Raw genomic sequence first — 6,724 nt, forward strand, 5'->3', positions numbered from 1 at the left:
TCCACTGTGTATACAATCCACATTTTCTTTATCCATTCATCTGTTGATGGACACTTAGGTTGATTTTGTGTCTTAGCTATTGTGAGTAATGCTGCAGTCAACATGCAAGTGCAGATATACCTTTGAGATAACTTATTTCATTTCCTTTGAGTATTTACCCAGCAGAAGGATTGCTAGATGGTATGGAGGTTCTATTTTTTATTTTTTGAGGAACCTCCATACTGTTTTCCATGCTGGCTGTACCAATTTACATTCCCACCAACAGTGTACAAGGGTTCCCCTTCCTCCACATCCTTGCCAAAACTTGTTATCTTTTGTTGTTTGGGTTTGTTTTCAATGGGCATGAGAGCTTACAGATTTGTCAAACCTAAATGGAATTGCCACATTACTGTGGCTCCCTAACATTTTCTAAGTTGCAAAATAATGAGCCTACTGTATAGGCAAATAACCAAATTAACAGGATCAGCACACAGTGATTCTGAAGTAGGGACTGGATTAGAGGACCATTCTCTGTGGTGTGGTGCTTAGGCATAAAAAATAGGTATTCCCTCACATCCAATGGTAAATTATATTTCCTTTGTGTGTTCCAATGTTTTGTTTTGCTTTTCTCCAGTTTCTGTGTAGGGTCTCCAAATGAACAGTTTTCTCAGCTCTCTTTTATGTCTAACTCACCTCAATATACACTAAACATTCACAAGCAGACACACCTAAAAAGACAAAAAGCCTAGATCCAACAGAAACTCAGTTTCACTACCAGCAGAATGGGAAGAACAATATTGTGTATTTTCTAGGGTAGCCCAGGGGACCAAGCGAAATAAGGTCAAGTGAAAGCACTGTGCTCAACACACCCTGGAAATTTGATTGAAGATGTTATATTTTTTTCCTCTGTCCTTCTACTTGCCTTCCAGGGAAGCATGAGAGAACTTGGGTGAGAGTGTTCTGAATGATTTAGAAAACCTAAAGCAGGAGAGAGCTTGGCACCACAGGCCCAAGACCACTGGTAAAGCTCCACGCGGGACACTGGGGACCTGACTCAGCCTACTTGATCTCTTCATCTGAACACGCTCCTACACTCATCTGCTCTTTCTTTGGTTTGTTTGTCTTCTGTCAATCGTCGGGCCTCTGCAAGGGACCTTCCACCCTGCAATGCAAGGTCTGTATTCTGACACTAACAATACAGGCTTCGATTTTAGTCTGGAAAAGCTGACTGCTCCAAAAGGGCTTCCTTGGACTAACAGCAGAACTGAATGTTAGTGCGAGGAAAATGTTTCCCATTTCCTGCTCTGGTTTGGATCCATTTTGACCAGGACCCCGAGTGGTCTCACGAGGTGGGAAGCCATTTCCACTCAGGCCTCCTCCTGGCCCTCCTGAAATTCCACCACAAAGCTATCTGCAAATTACCCCAATGGTTAGGAGCTATAATGCACTCGGTTTTCAATTTTAAATGTGTGTGTGTGTGTGTGTGTGTGTGTGTGTGTGTGTGTGTACATTCATGGATACATATACACACACTTATGTGAGTACACCAAGATTTTGGTAGCATCTGGTAGAAGAAAACCCCCAATGGCTGTCTGCCCTCTGGTTCCATCTCACCTTTCACGTGCTTCCAGAACTTTCCCCATCTGCCTCTTGCCAAAAACCGGAAGTAGCAGCGGGAATATTTTGACTTCCTCTTTTAAATCAGGCTCAGTGCTAGACACTTGACCCTACTTAAATCATGCAATGGCCGTTAAGGTCAAGTATCATTATGGCCATTTTAAGGTGAAGACACTGAGGTCAAATACAGCAAAGTTCACTCTTCGAACTCTTGGAGAGTGGAACTGGGTTTTGCTCATTTTTGTACCCAGAGGACTGTTCCTCACACATCATGTGGATTCTCTCAGGAAGGCCCAGCTCAGTGTGGGCACAGTGACCATGCCTAAGATTAGAAACTCAGTCCCATTGGAGGTGTTAGTGAGTGATCCCAGGCTCAAGAGAGGGGGGCTCCTGAGAAAGGCCTTTGCACGGGGTGGGGAGGGCACCATTTGGCTTTCCTCAGTGATAGGTCATGTGGTTGCAGAGAAAGATGGGCTTCAGATCAGGAAAGAAAGACTCGGCCTGAATTCCCACTCTGCCAAGTTGTGTCACTTTTGACATCTTATATCATCTCCTTGAGTCTCCATTTTCCATCTGAAACACACAAGAGATAACAATACTTATCTCAGACAGTCAAGAGTATTAAACAAGAGAAAACACGTGAAACTTCCTAGCCCAGATCACGGCACGCAATGGATGTGCCATAAATGTTTGCCTTTTCCTCTGCTTGCCCCCAACTCCAAAGCATCTGCAGACACTCTTTACAAGGCGGCGGGAGGCTTGTGTTAAGTGTCACCACAACCCCCAATGTTCACAATCTCAACGTCTTTATGAAACGGAACAGTGTCTAGGTATGATGATTTTTTAAAAATTTGGAATAATGAAAGGAGACTCTGATAAAGTGAAATTACTGTCTTTGTTTCATGTTTTTCCCCCTTGTAATTGAAACCATTTTCAAGTTTTATTTAGTACAAAATTAATTTCACATTTTCATCAAGGAGCTCATGCGGATCACAGGGTGATTCAGATTTTCCGATACAGAAATCCGTAGCATTCACGACTGGTATTATTCAAGACAAAAGAGTTTATGCCAGAGGAGCACCATTTGAGTCCTGTTGCACGAGCAAAATAAAAAAAAAAAAACCTTTACATGGCACTTCCAAATTCAAGCCTAACATTAACGTTTTGTAGGAGAGCTGAATTTTTAAAAATCTGCCTAAGTTACTCAGCCCCAGCTTTCCGGTTTCCCAAATAAAACACGCGATTTACTTTAGAAATCAACTGGTTTCCTCATGAACTGAACTCAGAAATGACACAGGGCTCACTTGTGGGGGGGACGCACATGAGTCAACCTGTGCAGGTCAGGGGCTGGCCACAGACACCGAGAAAGTTGGTGTCCCCAACTTCACCCTGGCACTGGCTACAGGGCCATCCCATGGGACGTGGGCGGTACCACGTAGGTCAGAACTGGGACCCCCTCCAGCCTGTACTCTATCCCAGACACAAGGAAACAGAGCAGGTGCTTTGGGACATCGGAACTAAGCATTTTAGGGAGCAGTCACTGTCTTCAGTCTCCAGAACATCAGCTGGGGCCAGAAAAGCCAGCCAAGTTGGGGCAGGAGACAGGAGGCGGTGGCCAGGGAGACAACTGGTGCTTTCTAGAACATATGTACCCTTCATCGGTGCCTCCCCACCACACCTGACCCCGAGAATCTTCACCTGCCCAGCTCCAAAGCTGAAATCAAACCATCCTCTTCCCTGGCCCTGCCCCAGGGCACCTCTCAGTAATCTCCAGGGTGCAGTCAGGCGCCTGTTCCCTGGCGCTTCGGAGCGCTGGCATCTGTTCCATGGCTCAGTGCTCTTAGTGCATAATCCCTCTTTATTTTTCCCCCAATTGAGGTAAAAGTCATGAAACATAAACTTTGCCATTTTAGCCATTTTTAAGGGGCTAAACAACTCAGGGGCTTTTAGTACATTCACAGTATTATGCAACCATCACCACTATCTAATTCCAGAACATTTTCATCACCCTAAAAAGAAACCCTGTTCCCATTAGGCGGTCCATCCACATTCCCTGCTGCCCCCAGCCCCTGGAAGCCACTGATCTACTTCTGTCCCTACAGATCTGCCAATGCCGGACAAGCGGCTCCCCTTAAGGAGTATTTTTGCCCTTGGCCAATGCCATGAGAAAAGATGACCCAAGTCATTGTAAGATATCAACCAGTCTTCAGCAAAATTTTAAATTGCCCTCAGAGTATAGTTCATGTGTTTTGTACTATTATCTCATTCCTTAACGTCTATCTGTTATATTGCAATAAACCCAAACTCTTGACTCATCAAAACTACATGTGTTTAAGTATGTATGTATATGTTATTGTACATATATGTTCTGTTTTTGTAGGAGAGCAACTGGTCTCTGGAAACAGACTGCCTTAATCATTCTTGTATTCCCCAGCTATAGGCACAACGCCAGGTATTTGTCAAATGAATGTATGTATTGAGTGCCCACTGGGCACCAAGCTTTGTGTAAGCCACTCTACATAATAATGTAATTATTTTCATTCTCTCAACAATCTTGTGACATGGCTATTATTAATCTCATTTAGAAGATAAGGAAATAGCCATACGGAGGTTAAAAGGTTAACTAACGTCTCCAAAGCCCCACATCTAGCAAATGGTAGAGCTGAGATTTGAACACACATCTAACTTCAAAGTCCATGCTCTTTCTGCTGAATCATAAAGACCGTAGGAAGAAGTATTTAAGGATCCAACTGACATTGGATGGCCTTTTCAAATTGCCAACCTCGAATTTCCCTGGGAATTTCTCATTTTCTATGCCAAATCTTGGAGCTGTTGGTTTCGTAGCATTGCACAACACACTGACGGAAAATGTCACCTGACTTCTTTATCTGTTAAACAAACACTAAGAATAGCTATTTGGCCAGACTCATGCTATTGTTCCCTCATCTATCACACTACAGTATTGCTTATCAATGGAAAAGCATGTTCCCAAATGTCACGGCAGGACTTTAAAAGCTAAGTAGACCCGTAAATCATTCTTCTAAAAGCAACAAAGCTGACCTCTCCCTTAACACTAAGATATTTAATCTGTAAATTATTTAGCTAGCAACATTTCTTTTTCCCAAAGCTCAGATAGTAAAGCAGCCATTTTCGTTTCCTTTTGTATTTCTCCAAGTGCTTACTTAGGAAGTAGCAGTCTTCAGAAACAGCAGTCTTCAGAAACACTTTTATATTTTTGATAAATGAGCTAAAAGAATAGGTTTCTTTGGCCCACTAGATAAATCATGCTCTCTCACTCAAAGGGCCCAAATGCCGAAGGAAAAAATTTGGAAGACGGGTAATTTGTAATTTTTAGGTAGTAGTGACACAGTTAGTTGTTCCTCTATAGTCTATCATTTTGGAAAAGTCCAGAGATAGCCATGCAGCTGTCTGCCAAGATTTAACTAAAGATTGTGTCCTGCAGGAGCTCTCTGACTCATCCTGACTTGTGCTGCTCAATCCCATTGTCAACACTGGCATGTGACACTCATACCACATTATTAACTTTGGGGTCAGGTACTTCCTTATGCTTTTGTGAGTTGTTGCAAAAACTTGCTGCAGGAATAAATGTCTTGTCATATTTAGATGGCAAGCATTTCAAGAGCACAGGCAATTTCTTCTAATTCTATTTTTTTTTTTTTTTTTTTGAGACAGAGTCACACTCTGTCACCCCAGGGTAGCATGCAGTGGTGTCATCATAGCTCATTGCAACCTCAAACTCCTGGGCTCAAGTGATCCTTCTGCCTCAGCCTCCTGAGTAGCTGGGACTACAGGTATGTTCCATGTACTAATGTACTAATTTTTCTATTCTTTCAGTAGAAATGGGGTCTTGCTCTTGCTCAGGCCGGTCTTAAACTCCTGAGCTCAAGCGATCCTCCCACCTCAGTCTCCTACAGTGCTAGGATTACAGGCATGGGCCACCACGTCTAGCCTATTTCTTCTAATTCTTTTGTGTCCCATACAAGCTTATGAATGCTTCTGTCCCTCCATATCTTCAGAGCAACTTTAAGACTCCAAACACTGTGCTAGGTGCTCCTGGGGAGACAAAAGTGAGAGATATACATGCAATTTTTACTCAGTCAAAATGAAGAGCTGCTGATTCAATAGGCATAGGAAAAATATACAGCAGAATATTGACAATGGTTGTCTTAATTACAGTGATAGAGTTTTCTATTTTTTTTTACTGATTTTTCTATTTTTAATAAGAATATGTGTTTATTTTATGTCAAGGAAAAGCTATTTTAAATAAAACCTAATCACTAAGTTGAAATACCAAAGTCAAATTTACAGAACAAAGAGGCAGATAGGAATATAGTAAACAAGCACTCAGATAGGACTTAAAAGTTTGAATTCGAGTTGAGACTTTGCCCCCTACTATGTGATCAGCACAGTAAGCTATTGAATGAGCTATTGAGCTATTGAATCAGCAGCTCTTCATTTTGACTGAGTAAAAATTGCATGTATATCTCTCACTTTTGTCTCCCCAGGAGCACCTAGCACAGTGTTTGGAGTCTTAAAGTCTTTAGAAGGCTTGGTGCCCTTGTCTATAAATTGAAACTGAAAATATCTGCTTCAGGACAGGTGCAATAGCTCACGCCTGCAATCCCAGCACTTTGGGAGGCTGAGGTAGGAGGATTGCTTGAGGCTAGGAGTTTAAGACCAGCCTGCACAACATAAGGAGACCCTGTCTGTACAAAAAAGAAAAGAAAAATATTAGCTAGGTATGGTGGCACACACCTATAGCCCCACTACTCAGGAGGCTGAGGCAGAAGAACTGCTTGAGCCCAGCAGTTTGAGGTTGTAGTGAGCTATGATGATGCCACTGCACTCTAGCACAGGCAACAGAGTAAGAGTCTGGTTTGAAAAATAATTAAAAAAAAAAAAATCTCAGTGATCTTGAGATACAAAAATTTAAAAAAGAAAGAAAAGGAAGTATTTCTTTCATAGAATTGTTTTGAGAATTATATGAGATAGTGTCACTGGAAATGCTTTACAAGCATTAAGTAATGAAAGGTATTATTACTGACGTTGTGAATTGGATCTGATTTCAAATGGCAAGTGCTGGAATTCAGGCCTATTGCAGACACCG

The sequence above is a fragment of the Microcebus murinus genome, chromosome 9 (genome assembly GCF_040939455.1).
Source record: "Microcebus murinus isolate Inina chromosome 9, M.murinus_Inina_mat1.0, whole genome shotgun sequence".
Lineage (NCBI taxonomy): Eukaryota > Metazoa > Chordata > Mammalia > Primates > Cheirogaleidae > Microcebus > Microcebus murinus.